Here is a 24,426-nt window from a genome sequence, read left to right on the forward strand (position 1 = left end):
CCACAAAACAAGTATTTTTTAAGTTTAATTGAAGTTACAACAACTATGTTGTTTAAAAAATATTCTTGTCGAAACATAACTTCTGTAGTTTTGGACATTTTTGTGAGAACTGCTACATTTACTATACTTGAATAGATTTGAATAAATTATCTGATTTCGAGCACTACCACGATCGTGAGAATTCATTGTTTTTAATGAGATATCACTACACCACCCAATATTAGATAACTATAGATACTAAGTACTGTATTTAGGTCTACACTAGTATTTAGAATTTAAGGCGAGAACAACCGCTAGAGGATTAACGTTGACAGATTATTATTTAAACTTTTATTTTGCTCTCAGGTCCAAGCCCTTTCTGTTTTCGACCACTTCTATTACTTCCCTTATCAAAAACCGACAGTTCGTCGGACCATCGTATCTTGGGCTGCCTTCAACTAAGTATCAATTTTCTCCATGTCTTTATTTACATGGGCGATGCCTCGCACTAACTTAATTAAACAATACTGGCCGCCTCAACAAACAGCTATAAAAAGACGATATTATTATTCGGACTACCACAAATAAAACGATACTGATAAATATAAGATTACATATTCAGACGTTAACTGGCCATGGAGAAAATGAAGCCATTACGGAATTAAGAAAAAATAAAACATTGACCACATAATAAGGTAGACCGGGCAATATTGTCATTACCTATTGGCCGACCTTGCGATGCGGTATTCGATAGTCTCCGATCTAGTATTGCGGTTCCGAGATCGGATCTAACGGGACTGCAGTGGCATAGACTAGAGAAATAACTACAGAAACAGATACTTATATTAGGAGTACCAAAAACCATCAAAGCAAAAGTGGTGCAAGTTTCAAAAATTTTTTTTTCGTTGTTGAACAGTCGGTTGTTTTATATCTTACCTAATTACTTTTTGTAATAACGCATTTTGCAGTAACAACAAAATTACAGGGCTTGAATACGATTTTATATAATACTGGCTTTTACCCACAACTTCGTATGTGAGTCGTATCCCATCTTAGTGCTCCCCTACACTATGCTAAGAACCTACACACCAAATTTCAGCTTTCTACGCTTAGTAGTTTCGGCTGTGCGTTGTCTGTCAGTCAGTATCGCAAGAGTTTTATATATATAGATGTGCAAATATATTGTTAGAATGGCAACGATACGCCAATAAAGGAAAATTAAATGTCAGCATTTTTACTAAAACACCATAAATAACTTTCTAATCATAATACTGTGACTGATCTATGACCAGTCAAACTATCCACAGTCTAGATAACTGAGTAACAGTACTGCAGACCAAGTCATGTCGCTGCCAGAATGATATCACTGCACTGTGACGCTCGACTTGAAGCTCAATCTCGTCATTGCTGATTTTTGTCACCAATCCTACAAAAGGCCACTATCCGAGAATAAAAAAATGTGCACAGATTATGTGATTTTTTTAATTTTTTTTGTTGAGGCTATATAACTTAAATAATCTCAATGGCATTTCTACTACTATTAGGTTTGTGGCTTTAATTATAGTTGTGGGCGTGAATTCCACCATCGTAATTTCAATCAATAGAATCAGAAACAAAGTACTTAATGGTAAATATATTTAGTGCTTAATTAAATGTCAAATGCCAGAAGCACACTGATTGAATATTTTATATTTGCATTGTCATCTACACAGAAAAAAAATACACGAGAATTAAAATTATTTTTTCAGTGTTTTCTACTCACTGCAAGTTCATGCGTAAAGTACGTAGCTTTACGCGATCAGTTTTTGTAGTTCACTTATCGTCTATTAAATTTAATGAACAATGAACATTAGTGATGTAGGTGTACATACAATGGATGGCCAGGTGGTAATCCATTACATTCTCGATTCACACATCATAATAGATAACTGGATACCACAGTATAAAGTACATGAAGTACGGACAACACGCGATATGATAAATGTAGGTAGTGACACAGGTGAGCGTAGTGAGTGATGATGTGCTTGTAATAATTTTTCCTGGTGACTTTGGATTTAGTCATCATGCTCTCATATCATTGTTTTGTTTGGTATTATGATTATAAAAAGTATGACTGCATAATTTTTAAGAACACTGTCCCGGATGGAAGGGGCGTGAGTTCGGTATCCCCTTGATTCCAGAATTGTTAAAACTCATAATTATTTTCAAAACTAGCTAAAAATAAATAATTTACTTCGTGCAATACGGAAATGTGGTACTGAATCGGAATTTTCGCACTCAGAACAATAAGTTATAATTTCGATTTTAATTTGGAAATAATGGAATTTTACGTGTGTAGGAAATCGCGAGCACAAGCTCGTTACATACGTAGGTACGTTATGAAATTATTTATTATATATTTATGTACAAATAGGCGATAAATTTAAGATGGTGATAACTCTAATAACGGATTAAAACACCGTGCGGAATTTAATCGTTTTATTTGCATACCGCAGGAATAATCGCTAGATTAGATATGGTAAATCATTATTATTTATATAACTAATAAATATATAAATAATCTTCTGTACATATAATAAAACTATAAGTGGGCTATGTTTATTAGTGCAACACTTAAAAACTACTGAATGGAATTTGATGCGGTTTTCACTGATATATAGCGGATGATCTAACTTAAAATCTGCTATTGGTTTCATCGGGATAGGTATGTCGCTTAGAACCCTAGATATTGATAATAATAATTTATGAGTAGACATACTAAAAGAAGCGGGCGAAGCCGCGGACAATAGCTAGGTAGTACTATTATAAGTACGAAGATTTTGGTTGGAACGTCCATTTAAAAAAAAATATAAAAATAAACTCGACCATCGTAAAAAACTAAAATGTTGAAACAATTTTTATTAAGCTGTCTCACCAGAAATAATAATTAAGGTACTTAGCTGTCGAACAAACATAGCTTTTTTCGCTAAGGTATTACTCAATCGTGACGTCACGTTAGTGTATCATTTAGTATGGAGTGTTTGTACGAGTACAAAAATATGTGATTTTACTTTTCGTCATCTTTGAAAAAATTGTCATTTTCTTAGTTATTTTTTCACTGGTGTTTCAAATAATATCAGGGCCATCGAATAGTCATCAAAATAAAAAAATTTCATCTACCTAAGATAAAAATATGTCTGAAATGGTCCTTATTTAATGTTCAATAAACTTAAAGAAAAATAAAAAACCTAAAATTTATTCTAATACATATATTTTCATTAATACATAAGTTTTCATTAAATCATCTACATTTAAATGAGGGTGCATGATCTCTTAAATAATTAACTAAAAAGCCTTGGTCATTCAACGGCAATTCAATTTGGTCATTCTCAACTTTGCACCTCAAGCCCAAGAAGCGGAGCTTTCTATTCCTCTATTTACCTTTCTCGAGCTAGCGTTTATCATTTCTACAAACATTACCAACGCACGAAAGTAGGTTACTTGCTATTGAAACAAAAGTTTACTACAAGTTTTCCTGCTATAGTATAAAAGGTTAATTACTACCATTCTATGATTTTCGATTTTCTTCATTCATAAAGCACACGTTGTATCGTATAATTGCCGGCAAACTCGCGTTGTGTATTTGTGTTTCTAGGAATTCGCCCGCTTCATTCGTTCACCGCGTCCCGTTCTTTCGATCCGGTTCATTCGTTCAGCAGTAGTCGATGATAAGCGAGCTATGGCGGACGTTTGCGCTCGGCTTTCACGAAAACTCCCGCGTAAATAATCGCCCGGACGATAATTAAATTTGGTGTGATTAAAAAACGCTCTAGCGTTGTGTTTTGTGTGAACTGCTTAGCGGATTTATTGTATTTGTTGTAATTTACCATCGTATGTGTCTGTGTGTGAAACGAGTTTTTTTTACTGTGCGATAAAAACTTGGATTTTTCTTCTATCGACATCTCGTGTGGTGAGTTGTACTAATCACCTATAATATAGCTTACTTAAAACACAATATTTTACCATACTTAATAAATTACATCTAGGCTTTTGTTGAATATAAAATAATATGAATTACTTATGTTGCCTTTTGAATGAATGAACGATACTATTTTCGATCGATTACGTTCTCTATGGGGGTAGGACGAATATTCGGCAGTAATTACCTTTAATTGGCTGGCCACCTGTCATGGTTTCATGTGCCTTTGGCACGTGTTAGAATATAAACGTGTCACGCAATACCCAGCGGTATGTTGATAACAATTAATGATATAATTGATTGCGATAAATAAATTATTCCACAATTAAATATCAATGAAGTGTCAAGATATATCTGATTTAAATCTCGTCCTATATAATGTATAAGTACTGAGGGTACGTTCACAAACAAATGTGAAGTCAGAGAACAACAAAGCGCGTCTCATTTATCACTTTTTTTCATAAAATTAGGTTTCAATTTAAAATATTTTAATTGAATCTAGTTCTTTATTTAAAAAGACAATGCATGTTGTTTCTATTTCAAAGTACCTACGTAACCATTTAGTCATTCATTCGTACAAACCCTAATTAGACGGTATCAAAATAACATATTTTTATACTATGTTGTTCCCTTTCAGTTGATTTGGTTGGTTGTAAGAAAAAATAATAATACTATTTTATCTTACTAGTCTAAATAATGTAGCCGGACATAAACTAAATATCAAGACGCTATTTACAACAAACCTAATACGTAACTATCTAAACTTCTAGATATGTATTTACTTATCAAATTAGTGAGTTCAAGTGACCTAACTTATTATGTATAGTTTTTAAGAGCTGATAATACTTAGTTAACTGCTTAGTTATGTTCAAAGTTTATTATTACCGTTAAATGTAGTGGTTTCTTATCCAGATTACAAAGTTAACTGAGTACCTACAACCAATTTAGTAGTACCAAAGGCATTAACTACGTTTACAGAATTTTAACTAGGCAACTTTTTCGACAAACTTTTACGAGTTTTTTGGTTAACTCCTTAAATAATCTTAATGTCAAGTTCATTCACTTAGCAGAGATTAATCGAAACGATAAAAAAGTTGTAAAATAACGATAAATTAAGTCAAGTGGGTCACATACTTGACTTAAAAATACCAGTAGAAGCGTCGTCATGCATGATATTTTTACGAGTTGGTTATTAGCAAAAAAAAAAAAACTAAAAATCAGAAAGGCGCATCAGGCCCATTCAGTCCAGGCAGGTAGATTTTACCTGCGCCATTTGAAACTTAATTAAGTACACGATGTGAACATGGTAAAGCTCAAAACATAAAATTAAGTAGATAGTGAAAATAATATCTCAAGATTATTTAAACAGCAGAAAATATATTCATGATATTTTTTAATTCCTTAGGTAATTTCAAAATGAAATGATACTATAAATGGAGTAAATATAATAAAAGGATACGCATATAATACCAAAATAACAATAGCTTTAAAATAAGTTTCTAATTTTGGAGACACAAAATATAGAGAAATAGATGATAAATTTATGTCCGTCGATGGTGATACCTTTTTAAAGACTTAAAGATAAAAATTAAACAACACATAAACTCATCCAAAAAAATACAGCTGTCAGGAAAAGTCTATTTCGAAACCGGAGCCTTTATAAATATGGATTAACCACGACACGACGGAGGTATTCCAAGGAAATAGTCACAAACCATGCAATGCAACTAAGAATTACTTCCACTCTGATTTTAATCTGGCCACGACCGTTGCCCAAAAACGTTAATCGCAGCTCCATTCATATTATCGCTTATCTCCCGTATACCGGAAACCATGACATTTTGGTTTCTTTAACAGACTGTATAATAAATACCATTACTACTTTACAAGTACCTAAAAATAAATGCAAAATAAATTTGAGCAAGATTCAATAATAAATTGAAACTGAAACCAGTAGTTAAAATACGGAGTAATTGATATTCAACAGTGCCAATTCCATCAGCAAAGTAATGGAATAGATATTGACTGACTATTTTAACCAATGTTTTAACATAAATGAAATTAAGTTCATATCAGAACAGAAAATTTAAGCCTTTAAAATTCAATTTATTTTTAGAAGCACCTGACTCTTCCAACTTCTGCTCAATCCTTTACATTTAAATCCAGTATACATACATACAAGTGAACACTTAACTATCAATCAATGGCAAAAATAAAGCTCTTCACAATTACCTTGTGTAGATAATGAAATGTAGAAACGATTGCAATGATTACTGTTATCACCTTATTATTTTTACTGACCCCATGACCCTCCGTGAGAGTATCTGCTGCGGGTGTCATGTCTACCAGACCTCTCGTTACTGTGAAGCAATTTTTGAATGTTGTTTTAAATTACACAATACGTAATATATACCTGATGTTATTAATAGTGGTTGAGAAATAATATGAATTGTAATAAGTTCGCGCACGTAACCCAATTCGGGATTACGTCAAGTTAAGTCCTTTTAAAAATTAGTAATGATTGTATACCGGAATGACAATCGTTAGTAACGTAATAGGATGATTGATGGAGCATATATTGTAGTTAGAACTTATAATTGTAATAACTGGTGAAACAAATATTTCTGAAATTGCCACAAGACAGTTGAAAAGACTTGCAATTTGGTTTATGTGAATTATAAGGGTTAGAAGATTTATTCACATATGGATTCTCCTAAAGAAAAGGATTCTTCTCAATAACAAATATGCTAAAAACCAAAGTCAGGTGAAAGTGAAAACTGTTCCCTTATTAAGAATTCCGATTGCAGCGGTCAGCCCTAAATTCACTAGCCAATTAGCTCGTTTAGCACGGATCCTCAAAACAACGGTGTTACCAGCTTAATTTTGAGCTACATTCAAAGCCCAGAGACCTAATTGAGTGAGTTGCACGAATACGCTTCAGCGGAACCGTTTGCAATAGGGATGTAGACTGATCGTGAATTTTATAAACTGTAGAATAAATTATGATAATTGTGTTATAAATAATACTGATATCGAACATTTCAATCTGTGTTACTGATTTATTGAATAAGCAAAAAAGTCATTCGATGTTGAGGATTTTTTCATTTGCATTGATAGAATTATAAAATGTTGATCTTCATATATCCGTTATAGCTTATTTTAACTCTCATTTCACAGCCATAGTATCAAATGCGTGTACTTTAATTCATGTAATAAAAACAATAAAGGACACCCCATTACACATCAATTGCCTTCCGTGTGAGTCGCGCCGCGCGCACGCTCTGTCGGAAGCGTTTGCAATTGACACCCAAATGTTTCGCTTGAAACACAGCTACGGGTTAGGGTACAATAAAAACATTGTTTAAGTAATTGAAAATAAAAATAACACTATACAATTTAAAAATCAGTAATTTTGATATTACAGACTGACATTACAATTGAATTTATTTGTGTGGATAAGTATATTGATAGGAAACCTAAACCCATATTATCGCAATACCCTGACAGGATGTGCATAAAGCATGTATTTTACTAGGCATTCTGATTATTATATGTATACGTAAAACGAAATAAATAAATAAACCTAACCGACATAAAACATAACTTTATATACGTAAAGTTAAGTAACATTTTAAGTAAAATCATCGTTCATTTCATTCATTCATCATTTTTATTGTTGTAAACACCTACTTAAGTCGAACACAAATATTTGACCCAATACTAAATCCACTGGCCGTTGGACCATAGATAGAAACGGGACATTAGCACATGTTGGTCTCAGTGGATGGTTTCACGTGGAGGGAAACATGAGAGCTTGCTCATTCCTAGGGATGTCAATCAATGGCAAGTTACTTATAACGATATACTTTTTTATCTATGCTCTCTATTTGTCTTGAATATATATACATTTATTTAATAATTAAGGATTAATATTCTGTCATGTATTGTTGTGTGTAATTTATGCCATTTTGTTGCAACTTTTGTTATAAATGGTTTAGGAATACGAAAATTATTAAAAAGTCTCTGACTTTATGTCCGCCTTTTTTTGTTTTGTAATAAAATGAAATAAATAACAATTATATTAATTAATAACTTTAAAATAAGTATGAAATAAAATAGTGCAGTATTAAAATGATAAATAGAATTATATGAGTTCTTATAATGTTATTCGTTATGATCAAAATCTATTGACTAGTTCTCAAAGTTATCGACAAGTCTAATAAACACTTGAAACTTATTGTCAAGTGCAATTCCATGTTACTTTACAAAAACAACCGTACAGGAAGTACGTACGTAATTTTTGGTTTGGACAGATTTCACCTATAATGAAATAAAATAAAACACCAGACAACTTTGACATTAACTTTAACCTGCCCGCCGCCGCCGTCATCGCTGTACTGCGCAAGTTAAAATTTACTGATGCAACCAACACTAAAATAATAAAATCGTGCCATAATTAATATTAATTAAAATCTTACTGGAATAAAAGTTGCAATATCGATAAATCTAAATCATCGATAGCTATTGACCGATGTTAGTAACGGCGCTACTCATTAGCCGATGGATCTGGTTACCGGTACTGGCGTTGTCTCCAATAATATCGATTACATACCTGTCGGTCCGCGTATGAGAGTCGATGGAGGGATGGAAGTAAGGTAACTTGAGCTACGGATAGCTGATCTCGTGTTCAGTAATAGTCGGTTCTTTTAATTAGTTGGTGCTATAGTAAAATGAAAGCAAGAACATTTTAAGGTCATGTTGCTAATAGGACGGATTGCACCTTATAGATTTTAGTGTATTTCTTTCCTTTCGAAACAATAAATAATATACCGTAATGTAACAGAAAATTTTGCATAGATATGAAGTTTTAACACAAGTAAATAATAAGTTTCTTAAACCAGTGATTTCATTTTGGATAAATAAATTCAATCGCACAAAAAGCGAATCATGAAAAATTAACCAAATTATTTCATAGGAAAAGTTATATAAAAATTCTAATGCGATATTATTCTATGTTGAATATTACTATAATACTTTTGATGTAAATCCACTTCAATTCTCAACAATAACACCACCTGCGTATCGCAGCGTGGAACAAACTTGACAGAAATATTGTGATTGTACCAGCAATTTCATGGCACAATTCAATATCGCAAAGATAATATAACAATGATCCTATTATACTGTTGCCGGCCGCAATTTCTGACATTGTCAAACGTATTTCCTTTTATAGCGTATCAATTTCACAATGTAACGAAAAGGCTGGTGGCTCCAGAACGTGCGAGATAGGATCTAAAATATCCTCCCTCCCTGGCCTAATGGTCATCACGCTGGACTGCTACATAGAGGTCCCGAGTTCGATCCCCGGTCAGGTCAATATGGAAAAGATATTATTCAGATTCCACTGGGACTTGAATGTTTATCTATATATGTATATGTTATAGAATATAGCATCGTTGAGTTAGTATCCCATAACACAAGTTTCGAACTTGCTTTGGGGCTAACTCAATCTGTGTGATTTGTCCCTATATATGTATTTATGTATTTATTAGCTTATGTTTGACCTCGGGTCATTTACTATGTCACTGTCCAGCTCTCTGACTATTACCAAACCAAAAATCACTTCGATCTAATACTCCCATTTTGATGTGAAAAAGGACAAACAAAAACACACTTTCTTATTACATATTAGTAAACTTCATTCTTGTACATTAAGAATGGAGTTCACTGGACAAAGGACTCTTAATTCTCTTTCCAAATCTCAATGACTAACACTAAACACAACCAATTATTCTCATTATAATTGGAATATTTCAACACAGTGGGACAACTGGAAGTAGAAGAAATCTAACTTGCAAGATTTGACTACAGACAGACAGCCAAACAGGGTTTGGTATCGGGACAGGTGAAAGTAAATAAAAGCTTGTAAAATAGGAATTACTTCTAAAATTTGTGGAAGCGGCCCACATTAGCAACACCAATGCTTGACGACTTAGTGGCCTAGTCATGTAATTAAAACTTCTTCTCTCACTCTTCAAACCGGAACATAAAATTGAAAACACTGCTGTTTGTGGTGACTACAATAGGTAATTGTGATATATCCATTACCTGCCATTAAACATGCAGACAACCTATGTAACACGGTCGACCTCTGGTAAAGAAACATTTCTTCGTCATTGAATCCTGTCCCACTCATTCTATGCTATAAGGTAATGGAAATAAATATTTGTACTTATCATATTAAAATGTTCCTATTTCATGTCATCAGTAATTCCGTCTATCCGACGTAGCTACGTCAGCTTATGATGCCAAGCTAAAATAAGCTTTACTGATTAAGATTAAGAGCCAATGTAACTTGACATCTTAAGCTGATATAACTGCGCACGATTGAGCTTACGTTTTCAAAGTAAGGCCTCTCGAGTAACTGCGTAGGTACCTACTGTGTAGAAAGTATTGTGTTGACCCACTATACGTTATCGTAGGTGAGCGAACACTGAATGGCCGTTTCAAATCGATATTACTTATAGCCAGTTTTCAATCATGTTCACGTTTCGCGTGGCACACGTTTTATTCCGAGCCTTATCATTGTCTACATGTGCGTTCAAGCCTTATCGCTAATGTCTTAAGTTGCTGGCTGAAAAGAAAAAACTTATCGCTCTCAACTGTTACCAATTGACGTTAATTCGTTTTTTTTTCTCTCTATTCGGAGAAAAACATTCAGTTTCCTTACCGGTATTCAATACATACTTACCCTTATTTCGTAACCGAGAGGTCTCGTGGGACTAGCGCATTGTTGTGATCACATGCGGCCTACATGTGACTGAGTACTCCACTTACCCAGTTGGTAATCATCCCATTATGCAGTTACTCGGCGCACTTACAAAGTACACGAGGCAATAATGTTTACTTTAATAAATTACTATCAACTTAGTAACCGCGAATCTCTATCGGTGCAAAAAGTCAAAAAAGGTAGTAGAGGATTTTTGTTATTTGCGAATAGAAAATGCCAAATTAGCTGCGTCAATGTTCGGACAGATTTTTTGGAACACCTATAAAGAATTAAATTGAAATGGTCATCTGATAAAAATATGATTCCCGTGTTTTGGAACATATTAGATATTTTTATAGATCAGATTATATTGTCTTCTTCTTTTCTATAGATATCGACCATATGAACAGTTAAGTAATTGCCCAATTATATCTACGCAAAGGTCTTATGCAGGTGAAAATGCTACATCTACCCACACATCACAACTGACAGCCATTTACGAGTATATCTCATAACTAACCGCAACTCGTATTTTTCCAAATCAAGCATTAGTTTTTGTCTACTTTTTTCTATTGCCGCCAAACGTGGCCGATCAACCTTGTGGAAACCGGTATACGTCCAATGAATTGGTGTGCAAGAAAAAACTTATTAAGACATAGAAGGGCATTCTAGAATAGGGCCATTGTCCGCTGTAATATCGAGACTCAAATTCGTACCAGATAAAAAATTAAGACGCCACAATGTATAGCTACCTTGCTATGGAGAGAGAGCAATGGAAGGAATTCCATCGACAAGAGATGATGATGATATCAATGAAATAAGACTGCTGTAGTTTAAAAATTGTGGGTTCCTTCATCCTATCAACAAAAACTCCTATAGCTAAAAGATAGAAAATAATAAATTATTTTTAGGGATAACTATAAGTTTTAAACTGAGAAAGTTACTAGACGAAAATCTAACTTTGGTAATAATACTTCTGATTCTGCTATCGCGAATTGTAACAAAATAAAATTTATGCATCGTGAAGTGGACAAAAATTATTTTAAATATTTTAGGTAATACAATGAAATAATGCTCGCAGTCTCAACTTTTGTTTGATCCAAAGCCAGAAATTAAAAGATTTTATCTCCCGTAGATTTTGAAGTATTGGAACAAGTATTTGCCGGTGTTTCGCGGGTTTGATTCCGGGTTCGATGACAACTGATTTTTTTATCGTCTGATTGAAGATTATTGTTTGTGCTTATCTATTTCATCAGAGCTAAAAATAATTTAACGCTCAGTTCTATAATTATTATGGCTCAAGTATTTTGTGTTTTTATGTAGCAAAAGTTTGAAACAGGCCAGTAAAGTAAGATTAGTAAATACTTATAGTTGTAAAATGTAGGTAGAAGTAAAGTCCTATTATGATTCTAGGCGCAAATATTTTTTATTGTAGCAATTTTTAAAACAATGTATTTTTACCTTTTCTAGTTCGAGTGGTAATTCCCAGTTAGATTAATTAATTATCCGTGAAACAGAGACAATTACTCTAAGTCATAGACAAACACACGCAGATCCACGAAACAGCGCGCGCGCAGCTAATGTGCCGGATGACATTGAGACCGAAAAGGTCAGTTTGCTTCGCTGGACAACACACCTACGCTACGTAACTTATTTTAGTTTTATAATTGCCCAATTTTTTTGTGACACACCCAGGACTATAAAAAGTCAAACGGCAAAGTTTTTATAATTGTGGGAACATTTATATAAATGTGACGACCTCGGTGGCGCAGTGGTAAAGTTCTTGCCACTGAACCAAGAGGTCCCGGGTTCGATCCCCGGTCGGGTCAAGATGGAAAATGATCTTTTTCTGATTGATCCCGGTCTTGGATGTTTATCTATATATGTATTTGTTATAAAATCGTATCGTTGAGTTAGTATCCTATAACACAAGTCTCGAACTTACTTTGGGGCTAGCTCAATCTGTGTGATTTGTCCCAATATATAATATATATATATAAATGTCTGAAAGAAATTGAAAATTTGACGTTTTCTTTTCCTGGGTTCTGTTCGATAACACCGCTATAGCAAAACAGAGTCATTAAGTGATTATTTTTTAAACTTTGAACTTAACAAATCGCACAAGGATCTGTATATGAATTTAATACTAAAAATATACGCAAAGTTAAAATGGAACAATCTACTATTGTTTAAGAGTTATAAATGGCCTTTGTCTACTTGAGATGAGTTCATTTCACTCTATAGTCTATTAAGTTATCAGTTTAAGATACAATCGGATAAATCGTTACTTTAATCGACTTTTTGTGCCAAACTATTGTTGAGAAATCACGTTGAAGAATATAATTAATAGTACAATAATATCTTATTTTCAAATATTTTTGATATTTTCGTCGTGTTATTCTTCTTCAAATAAGTTTTATATTTATGCCTAGTAATTTCATGAATCCCACATGTAAGATAACATAACATCACTTATATTTAGCTGTCAGAAGATTACAATAACCAGTTTAATTATCTCATTATGCTTATAAAAATTCAAATCAAAATTGGCCTTCATTACATTTAATTGGATCTATATATTTTGATCTTGTAGATCGATTGATTGCTTTCGATTAATGTTGACTATAAAATGTTACTTTTGTTAATAATAATCATTCTAATTTCAATGTAACATACGTTAACAACGCACTTCCTTTGCGTTTTCCATATCTGTAACACGTAAAAACGTTGCTGTCTAAAAAAGTTTGTGTATCATATAGCATTTTATACTCTATCGGTTTGAAATAAAGGTAGATTTGGTGTGAAATGTTGTCAGTTATTGTAAATTGGTGGTCTATTTGTTTGCTAATTAAGTCTGTTAAAGTCCGCTTCCTATTTAACGTGCATTGGCTCAGGTCCACCCACGGCATATTGGAGCGGGTGGGAAATGTTGGTCTGTTACATTAGCTGTTACTACATTCTCTTATCCATGTTTACACAATTATATTTTTCTGTAGTCAAAACGCGTAATTATTACAAGAACCAAAAATCTTATTTCTAAAGTTTATCGAAATGGAATATAATTTTAAAATAGAAAATATTCACGATTAATTATATTTTTAAACTCGCTAAAAATGTACACGTGTATCCACATTTTAAAATCATTATCACTGCATAGATTTGAAGAAACTCTCCCTCCGCGTCTGCCTGTCTAGCTTTCTTCTTTTAAACCAGTCATCTGATTTTGAAGCACGGATGTTCAGACAGTTTATTCCTAAAGTTTTATACATATATAAATGATCCCGTACACGGCTTCGTACGGGATCATTTATGTATGTATAAAACTAGTTGTTCAGCCAGGTCGCTAGTTTATAACAAAATTTCTCGCCTATTGTGCAATCACTTGGAGTCATGTTGAATATTTAATATCATATATGAAATCTATGTTTTCCGAAATAACATTTTATATTTATAGTCTATTATAAAATATTCTTATCACCTCTATGACATCAGTGTGTCTAGTCAGTGATTAAATCGTATTATACAGCTATGTATTCTTCACATGATGTGCGAGGTCACAGTAGTGTTCAAAGAAAAATAATCATAAAGTATATAGGTATTTTATTAATGCCATCGTAAGCTACTTGTTGAATAAATTATATCCACATAATACTTTGATGTGGCAGTAATGTAATATTCAATTTCTTTTTCAATTTGGTACCTAAAAGACACAGAGAATTTTAGTGACGGACAAGTCTAAGCTGTTATCAAGTTATTGATTTATACGAAAAGAAAATCTTTGACATTATTAAAATGTGAACGAAAGTAAAGAACGATAAGAGTATTTCTTCCTTTACTTTCCTTTTCACATTTTACATCCCTTTTACGTTCCCGCATTGACAAATAGAACTTTTATTACAGAGCACTTTATATCGTGGCTTATCCAGCTATTAGTGTAGCAGCTTGAAATATATCGAAGTTATAAACATGTCAAATAATTTGGACAGTATTTAGACATGTCAAAATTCGGGTTGCTCCAATATGAACCTAAACTATTTATTTATTGAAAACTTATCCGAGCCAATTATATCGCTTTGAGACAGAGCAGAGAGAATTCCCACTCCGTGAACCCAAGTTGTGAAATCAAATGAAACTTTAGATTGAAAAGCGTTTGTTCTATCTGAAGAAGACGAATTCCTTTTCAAGTATTTTCACGGAACTAGGATTGCCATGAGCAGGGAAACTCCCGGACATACTCAGCAATATTTGGATGACATGAAAATTCGCTGACATACTCCACGAAAGGCCCGCATTTGTATATGTATGATTTTTACATTATTCTTTATTCATTTCGCTTTAAAACTTATGATTTTTGTACTAATTCATTTGATCATTTAAAAAATAAAATCCCAACCAATATGATAAATGCTAAAGTACCTAAGTTTATTTGTTAGCTCTTTTGAAAATGAAAAAATATGTAGTTAGCAGTATAGAGAAGGACGTAGGGTGCCGTTCAACCTTCAAAAAAGAACTGTTCCCGTGGGAAATTGGGCAGAACGCGAACGGCGAACCGCGCGTAAAATCTGGTTACTTAGTCCTTCTACAAACTTCTTCTACTAAAGGTAAATATAGTTTATGATTAAGGGTCAATTACTCGTAGATCTATCTAATCGATTAAACTTTTTTGTATAGTAGTTATAGTTTTTGTATAGTGCAAATGGAAAAGTTCCCATTTTCATATTAAATCTGGTGACCCTACGTGCTAATGCACGTTGAAGGAGTCGCAATCACTGGATATTGCTTCAAAAGGGATGCTTCGGATATTTATCAGTTTTATAGATTTAATATGCATTTGCATTCAAGGGTTCTTAGCATTTATCAGAGAATATAGTGTATCATATAATTTATTTGCAAGCCATGAAATCCTTAAATTACAGTTACTTCTAACTTAGTCGCTTTTTCCAGGCATATTATGGGTATGTCATGTAAAAAAGAAACCATTGAAGCAATGTAGCCCTCACTAAACGTGATACCCATGGATTTACATGTAATTTAACATAGTATGAGGTATTGTGGGAGCTTTAAACAATTAAATATTAACATAATTTTCGAGTAAGACATAAACCAAGCTCACATTCACATATTTGCAACAAAACGTGATGTGAATTTTCTCTCGAAATTCCGCGAGAGAAAGTTCATTTTCCACAGATTCATAGCGATGTAAACAAAATCACTCGGCTGACTTATTTCACACTACAAATAATTTATTGCCTTGACAAATGGCTGGGCCAAATCGCGAGAACGTTGACCCCGCTCGTCATCAAGTGCACACAAACTTCGGACGGCGGACTTTTTTGTGTAACTGTACAAATGTTGGATAGAACCACATAACAGCTAAAGGTCTGTGCAGACGAGAGATTTTTATCCGTGTAATTTCATCGCGGCAAAAGCAACAGCTGTGCTGTTATTTTGATAAGTACGTGGCGGTATCGTCTGCACTTCCTTATATAATAGTACTAGCTAAGGATGCTTCACTTTTTCAAGTAAACCTTTTTGTTTGAACCTCCATTCACATATGAGCTCATCATGAACTCATAACACTAATCTAGTCAAAACATCCTTTATTGTTACTCATTACTCTAACAATCTATCATCAGCTGACTAGCTATACGTCTAAGAGTTCAGCCGCGCAATTCTCTGATTCGATCTTACGTTTTAAGAACTATAGTCACATTTACGAAGAAGACTATGCTTTTTTACGTGGAGCACGATATTGAGATAATCTTGGAGGGACTTCTTCGATGGATATTATTATCGCATCATAGTGTTCACGGGCGCGGGGTAAAAGAAACTCCCGACTCTGGTGCACGTGAGGCTGTTGCGTTGGCGCAAAAATATTTTATCATGTGAATGGATGAAAAAAAAATTAATGGAATCCCAACGTTTTATTAACGCGCATAAAAAAAACTGTCATTTGAACCGTGCTTACATGTACTGAAATTTTGAGATTGTTTTTTAAAATCTGGTCTTGAGGGACTTATTCACAGCTAGAAAGAAGCTACCTAAAATTATTGAGAATTCAATTTAAACATATAGCAAAACTATGAAATAAATATATACTAATACCCGTTATTGATATTGACCGGTACATACTTATCAGTCTGTATAATAGCGATAACGGAAGATAAATATTGAAAAAATATTGACTTCGATTAGGTGCATCAACTTACAAACTGTGTAAGGTGATTCCGAAAGCGGAAAAAAATATTTTGCTAATGTGTTCATTATTTTAAATTTAACTAGAATTACTTGAAACTGTATTATTTAATTGTATTTGTAAAATATAATTACGCGTAGGTACAATCTTTTGATCGTGAATTTTCGGAAACTTTCGGTTCGGTATGGGACATTCTAAAATAAATAAGTAGCTTATAAAATCCTCATAGAACCCAATACCGTATTTTGAGTATTAGATAATAATTTTATGCCCAACTCTAAAATCAAGATTCAAGTGACATATAATATAAACTTTATATTGGAAATTGCATTGGTTTGTGCAATATTAAATATCGAATACTTGTTATGTCTTCACCACACTCGATTGAAGTATTTAATGATTTGTTAGTATTTCCCGCATGATATCATTTTGTAACGTGACAGGTTTTCTGTATGCATAATCATTTACCTATTCGAGCATAATGTAAAATTTAACCGATAGTTTAAATAATGCATTTTGCATACTGTAATTTGTTATATAGGAGAAAGACATAGGAAACTATTAATCCCGGAAAATCGAAATTTTCCCGTGGGAAATTCACGCGGGTGAAGCCGCGGGCAAAACCTAGTATCGTATGATCTTTCACACGTTTTATTTTTCAACTTAGACATCACATTAATAATATATTCGTTGTTTTCCAATTTTTGTTTTATTTCAATTTTCACTTTATACACGCAATATATATTATATGACATGCAATATTACGTTCCATTGTTTCCGTACATATAGCTATGGTTTCTATACTTTATTGCCTCCATCTCATTTCAATCTATATAAATGTGTGATAGTCACGGATTTCTTGATAAAGTACCATTCCATTGATTAGAAAACGCCTGACGTCTACACTGTTACGTTGAAGTTTAAGGCACGTTTGATAACAAATTAGTTATAATACATAAATGTCATTTCTGACACAAATTTTTATTGTCATCAAAAGCATTGTATTTAAGATGCGACCAAAAATCATTCACGTGCAGTAATTCTAGAGGTAACTATAATTATGTATTGTCGTCCAAACTAAATGTTTATCAAAAAAAAATTCGCTCAATCGGTTGAAGACATCTACTTGAAAGTTGAGTTGTAAATTTCCACCCGAACCCGAACATACGTAGTTACATACATATTTACATTGCAAGTTTGATAATAGTATGAAAAAATTTAAATAATGACGTAAAATGTTATTTTTGTAGCCTGATAAAAGCCCACACAATTTGTTCTAATCAAATTCCTCAAACAATTTGCGTGATAGACAATGTTATCCTCACTCCATACTAATATTATAAATAGTAAAAGATTTGTATTTTTGTTTGTAATGAACAAACTCAAAAAAAACTGGGCCGATTTTTATAAAATTTGGCACAGAGATAGGTGAAACCTTCAGGAGTGACATACTTTTTATTATTGTTTTATTCGAGCGAAGCGAGCGGCTAGTCTCTTATAAAGTCTGAATCAGAACACAGCATTTTCTATTCGCCTTATAAAAAAAATCTGGGTTTCATAAAATATGGATCTATTTATGTTTTATATTAAGGCCGTCTCGTGTTATAGTGATTATAATTTTCACGGGGAGTATACTGACTGCCATTGTGATTGTGAGAAACGCCGGGCCTTGCCTGAGTTACAATAAACAGGAGGTTATGTTGCATGACAAGATGATGGGGCTACCTTGACTTAATTAAGGTCATATTTTATTTCCCATTTTTGCTTATATAAATACAAATCAATTTCGAATAACGAATCATAAGATTATCTTTAATATTCAGGCATCCGTCAACTTCTATTCATTCTTCAACCACACACGCACTGTATTCACACTGACACAAGCCCACGCTGACTAAACAAATATTAGCATCAGATTGCGGTAAGCCTCCACTGTACAGAGCCATTATAAAACTGTTTTATAACATCTACAATTCTGAGGAGACGCAAGTGGGCGATGAATGGAATTTCACGTTTTTAATTTTCACCGTAGATTGCGATCGTAAAACGACAGTGATTGTGTTCACATTGAGTCACAATTATTATAATTGGTAGGGTGGGTATAACAATTGTTTTCTTATTTTTTACTAGCTGCCCGTCCCGGCTTCGCTCGGGTAAACACGTAATAAATTATACATCTACACTTTCCTCAGGAATCACATAATCTTTTGGTGAAAACTACATGAAATACATCCGTGCCGTCGTATTTAAATTTATCGCGAACAAACTGACAGGCAGACGCGGCAGAAGACTTTGTTTTATAACATGTAAGGGATGTATATACCTAAGTCTACATAAAATTACCTATATGGGCCAAGCCAGGAAAATAGATGAGATTTAAAACTTGAAACATAACAAGTATAGCAAGTCAATGCTATATTTATTTAAAATTATGCGTTACATCATAATTTTTTATAATAATTAGAGTTGAGTATCACGAATTTATTCATCTTTTTAAGTTATAATTTAAGTTTTACAACGGCTAATCAACCTACAAACCAAAATGTGTTAATCAAGCAATTCATGCAGCGCTTACCACTCGACTCGCCCAGTGTATACTCGTCCTAACATTTCCGTGTCAGCCTACATGCACCACGGTTCAGTTAGTACAGTATTATATGTTGCTTTAATGTGTTGCTTCATATTAACGCGTTATCTCACAATTGCTGATATACTTTGAGTATCTGCATTGATTTTTGAAACTCTGATCTTAAAGTAATGAAAGACCTGGCTGGTGGCATTGCTTTAGAGGGAATTTTTCATTCCATTTGTTTGTTTTATCGCAAAAAAAAAATTCAGCTTATCCATAGTACATTTTCCTCAGGTAAAATTAGTATGGAACATCCGATTTTTTTTGGGATTCTGGGTTGCTCCCATGCAAAAAGTTGTTCAGTATCATGGATTGAGAGCATATAGACAAAAGTATGCCAGCCAATGTATAAAAAAATCACCTGTATGTATTCTATAATGATATTTATTTTTTTATTCATACATAGGTACATATTGTTAAAATAATCCCAAACAACTAAATAAAAATGAGATGAAACAATTCTGGAATCGAGCGGGTATCGAAACGATGCCCCTGATAATTCGAACTGGCATGGTCTCGATAACTCAGTGGTTAAAAGCACTGGCCCGGTTACGGGCGTGGGTTCAATAAAATAATTTTTCAATCTTATTATTATTTTTAAAATTATATAATATCTTTATCATTGACATTGCAAATAATGATGACGAAGTCGCTGACAACAGCTAGTCGTTTAATATATTTCTATTACGTCTCACGTAGGTCTTCTTCATAGTCGTATTCGTCATGGCTGAGGGTCGTGGTCAAACCACAACAAAATAAAATGTAAACTAAGCAACTCTATATTTCGATAAATATTTGAAAAAGATCCACTAATAGACTACTAATAGTGGACCTTTTTTATTTATTTATTCTTCTTCATGGTCGTATCCCTCATAGCTGAGGGGTCGTGGTCATTACGTGGAATTATACACACACTATAACTGCAATTGCTGATGTTTTCCTTCAGCGGAAGCAAGTGGTGGTCGATGAAAACTACTATACATGAGTCAGATTAGTATACAAACTCATGTGGCACGAGTAGGATTAGAACCTGGGACCTTTCGATCCACAGGCGTCTTAACCATTACACCACCACCGCTTCACGTTGTTAGCTACATTTTAATAGGAAATGTAGGATTTGGATATACAAATTGAAATCAAAATTTAATTGCCAAGGAAACGGAAATTTTACGCATAAAACCGCCATGAAATTAAACAAGCAAGTATAATATGCACGATGAAAAGAGTTTTGAGTAAGTTCGTTGAAAAACCGACGCTAATAGAAAAGTTTTTGCGATTGTTCTAGAAGAACTGATTGAAATTCATTCATTTGTGTACCTCCAATCCTTTCAATTTGATTTTAATTATTCCTTTGTGGAAATTAATTTTCTGAAAACCCTGTAGCTTATTTATTAAAGCAAGTGTAATATGACAAGCTGGTCACACTTAATAATAACAATATTTTTTATCAATAATTCAATAATATTCATATAAAAACATAATAATGATCCGATTCCATTAGTGCTATGCTATGTGTGAATCAATGAAAATGAGTGGTGGATATCAATCGCATTCATAGCAACGCATAGCAAATCTTTAGTGGAAAAGCAACGTAAGGCTATGCTTGCGCGCGTTGTGAGTTTTTTCTGGGCAGGCAGATAAGGGCTCAGCAAGCATTTGTAACACGGTAATAAAGATTAAACATCGTCGAGTTGTGAAAGCATGTGTTTTAAGGAGTACTGGCTCTGTTTAGGCTATGTTTTCCGGTTTCTATTTTTCGTTCTGGCCGAAGGTTGTGTCGAACACTAGTTGGTTTAAATCGAAGTAAGTTATGCGCTAAACGGAATACTACACTTTTTCTGTATTTACCAAACCAATAAAATGGAAGGTAAACTTTGGAATGTGCTCAGAATGCAGTGTCACTAAGTACATATTACTGACACTGACAATACAAACAAGAATAAAAATAAGGTATTATTATTTTATTTCCTACAAAACGTGAGCGACTACATGTCCAGGAACTCTGCACGGTCTTCTAAGTTGTGGCAATAGAAGCGAATTCGCAATAAATTTGAGTTGGTTTACGAGCTGTTGGCTGTATCATACAGAAAATGTATGAAGAAATATCAGTATTTACACTTGACATCGGCCATTGACACATTCTGTATGCATTCGAACGACTTTGTAATACAAATGTGGCATTTAGTTACAATGGTCAACTAAAATATGTGTGGTTTTGCAGACATACGACATTTGACATACGTAGTTGAAACGCATGTGTATCAATGGCTAAAAAAGATTTCGTTCGTTTCCGTTCGTTTGTTACATAGGTATCCTAAAATATCTTGCCTTATGTATTGTTAAGTTATTTATTATTATTTATATTATAATCTGCACTTTAGTATGGTATGGTTTGATGGGCATGGCAGAGAATGTCACCGTATGACAGTCAATACCTTATACACATTGTTTTTATTTATCCCTTCCCGGACCAAAACATATAATAAATTAGACTATATTTTAAATAAATATAGTTTAATTTATTAATAATAATATTACAAATAAATTAGTGTATATTTTGGTCCGGTAAGGGATACTTGATACGCAGACTTTTAACAATTTTTTAAAAGTCCCATAAATTCAAGTCATGCGTTTGCGCAAGACTTTTTGTGAATAAACTGGAAAATATACTGAGTATAAACCCATTACTGCGCGCAAAGCAGGTGACTATATGGTCCCCTTATCCCTCTAAAAGTTATCTCTTAATTTACACATTACATAATCTTAACTTAGATAAAACTTGGTTACAGTTAATAGTGCCGGCGCATTGCGTATCTTTGTCATAATTGGGTTAGATGAAGCGACCTTAATTACTTATGTAGGTTACTAATTAATGCTAAGGTAATTAACTGCAAAATTATAAATAAAGACTTATTTAAGGGCTACTTATAGAATACTATATTGGACTAGTCTCAAAGCCCTAAAGTAATTTTCTTAAGCTAATTATAAATATTGAAGCGGTAGGACTAGTGGTTAAGACGTTTTTGAACCTTAATGTTCCAGGTTCCAATCCTATTTCACTTGAGGTTGTATATACCCTTCTAAAGCATATGTTTTAGTTTCTACATCGGACACTGCATTCGGTGACAGAAAGCATCGTGATGAAACCTGCTTTTTAATAAATAGTAGTAGATTTATCAATAAGGTACTTTTTATCCAAATAAAAGAAACTTGCCCCAGAGATCGTTAACACCAGCAAACAGATATAGAGTGATCTTAATTCCTAAAGTATATAAAATAAGTATAAAACAATATTTCAGCGAATCATTCTATGAAACTGGTATTAGTGGGCGCTAATTTCATTGCCTTTTTTATGAGGAAATAAAACCATCACAATGGCGCGGGCCTGCGGATCGTAAACTTGCAATAAACAGGAGGTTGATAAATATCCAATTTGTGTTAAAGTAAAATATAAGTCGAAATAATGAAGACTAAGGATTTTTGTCCGCGACAGGAAAGAGATTATGGCTCTTGTCCGTCTCTTTTGTTATCTACACACATACATAATATAAATATGTTTACTTACAATAACTAAAATAAAAGTAATCCCAATCCCAACTAATATTATAAATGCGAAAGTAAGTTTGATGTTTGTTACCTCTTCACGCATTATCTATTGGACCGATTGTTATGAAATTTGGTACACGAATAGAAAATAACCTGGAATAACAAATAGGGTACTTTTAATCCCGCTGTCTGCTTTGTTTTAGCAAAGTAACTAAATCAGTCACGGATCTATCCTTGAATGAATTTATCAAAACTTCTGATTCTAATAAGTATGCTGATTAAAAAATACTTTACTCCCTTAATAATTACTCGCCGAATCTAGGTTATCGTGCTAATGAACAGTAATTTAATTGTTATCATTCGGCAGATAAACAGGCGAGGTATGGCACCTAATTATTTGTTAACAGTTTCTTAGTAATCGTAGCTGATACGATCCGGCGCCTATCGCCAACTCATATGGCCAAGTATGTCGTCAATCGAATGCATATTAAGTGACAAATTCTCAGAAACCAAACCGGACCGCAGCCTTTACGAATACCTGATTCAATATTTTTTCCTAGAGTTTCCTTTCGTTGATGATGTGTTCAGTACAGCAATCATAATTACACATCCTTTTCTGGCAATCTTTTCTACTAAATTTCTTCATCTGTACTCTGGAAGGTAAACTTAAATTTAGGTAAATTTTAGACGATTAGATTTTTTTAATCATTGTTGGGCAAAATGTCATCAGTTTATATATAAGATGACATAAATATTTCAATTTTACCAACTCTGGATGTAACTAGGAAAAGTTGTGTACAGAGATGAACGGCCACTATTCCCGTTTTATCCCAAAAAATTCGCCACGGACTAATCTAGAAGAGCTAATCTAGAGCGCCGGACTTTTTAGTAAGAAATTGGGCGAAAATAATGGAAGTACTTACTTAAGCCCTATTATTGTAATTAAAACTACCTACTGCATCCCAGATACGATACCTTATTTTCCTCATTATTAGAACTGCCCAGTGTAGCTTGGTAAACGTTTGCTAGGTTTGCATTTCGACGTCAGCAGATTATGCACCGCTGGTAAGTGGCTAATAATAATGAACCACACTTAACGGCCCACGTCTGTAAGCTTGTCTCGTAAGACCGACCAACTAGTCCATAAACAATAACCATTAGGTTTAGAGCTATAATGTAGAAGCTATATACAAAGTTATTCGTCAGACGACATAGTTATACGAGTACATACTAGGTCGTTGTATGGCCTATATATATGCTACAATTAGTTAAACACGTTTGTCGAAATATTTCAATTCGACAAGAATAGAAAGTAATTACCCATTGCCAAGCATTATACCAATAAGTTA

At 33.4% G+C, this 24,426-nt stretch overlaps 1 protein-coding gene across 11 annotated transcripts in view; it reads left to right on the top strand.

Moving 5' to 3' along the window:
• The window catches only part of Prosap (prosap), a 165,910-nt gene that overhangs the window by 51,059 nt on the left and 90,425 nt on the right, over positions 1-24,426 (top strand). For 5 of the 11 annotated variants that reach the window (XM_053770169.1, XM_053770170.1, XM_053743536.1 and 2 more), the window contains exon 1: positions 3,663-3,928. The exons of 1 other annotated variant lie outside the window; for it this stretch is intronic. The gene's annotated coding sequence lies outside the window, so the exon portion shown is untranslated. Of the gene's footprint in view, positions 1-3,662; positions 3,929-24,426 lie in introns of those variants that run through there. 5 more of the 11 variants (XM_053770164.1, XM_053770167.1, XM_053770168.1 and 2 more) reach the window with 1 other exon arrangement.

This window comes from Plodia interpunctella, chromosome 4, assembly GCF_027563975.2.
Source record: "Plodia interpunctella isolate USDA-ARS_2022_Savannah chromosome 4, ilPloInte3.2, whole genome shotgun sequence".
Taxonomy (NCBI): domain Eukaryota; kingdom Metazoa; phylum Arthropoda; class Insecta; order Lepidoptera; family Pyralidae; genus Plodia; species Plodia interpunctella.